The following is a 631-nucleotide window of genomic DNA, read 5'->3' as shown; positions in this document are numbered from 1 at the left end:
AAATAGGCTGGTATTGCCCAAGGGTACATCTATGTATGAATAGATGAGGTTTCATATTTGCTTTTGAAAGAAGTAAAAGAAACCAAACATGCATAAAATTGCTTCATAAGTTCAGTTTACCTCTTCTAGCCGATGTAAAGGTTTTTTTTCATTATTTGCAAACTTCACGTCAGGTGATTTATAACCATCATTGGACAACTACCGCAATCGTTTTTTCTGAAATTGTATAATACTCCGTCCCTTTTATGAAGGACTTCATTTCTAATTAATCTCTCCAGTGTTTACCAATTATTTGGCCCAACAGGGTTGAGCACAGTCAAAAATTGTCTTGTAAGACAGATATGATCCCCTCCACGGAAATCTTTAGTAAAAGGCGAAAGATTTATTCGCTTGAAGGGAATCCAGTATGACTATACAATGAAAACTGAACAACGCAATTTTAAATAGACTTCTGGTACACTTCGTGAGGTGACTTCTGTGGGAAATCAAAAATTCATTTCACTATATTAAACCATTATTTTGAATACTATAAAACCAATAAAATAAGTACAATGAACTTAATTTAAGGCGTTTCAATGCTTTTTACTCCATTTCACACTTAATAGTAATAGTAATAAAAAACTCTTGTGTC

The 631-nt window shown here is 33.0% G+C and overlaps 1 non-coding gene across 1 annotated transcript; it reads right to left on the bottom strand.

Annotated features, from left to right (window-relative positions):
• Positions 1-293: 293 nt before the first annotated feature.
• LOC139694737 (U5 spliceosomal RNA) lies at positions 294-410 on the bottom strand. Its single transcript, XR_011702206.1, has one exon. It is a non-coding gene; the product is annotated as a U5 spliceosomal RNA (small nuclear RNA).
• Positions 411-631: the final 221 nt, after the last annotated feature.

Source organism: Hetaerina americana, unplaced genomic scaffold, assembly GCF_022747635.1.
Source record: "Hetaerina americana unplaced genomic scaffold, ioHetAmer1.1.p SCAF_533, whole genome shotgun sequence".
Classification (NCBI taxonomy): domain Eukaryota; kingdom Metazoa; phylum Arthropoda; class Insecta; order Odonata; family Calopterygidae; genus Hetaerina; species Hetaerina americana.
Note: the sequence above shows the minus strand (reverse complement) of the source record. Positions and strands in the feature narration are given on the sequence as shown.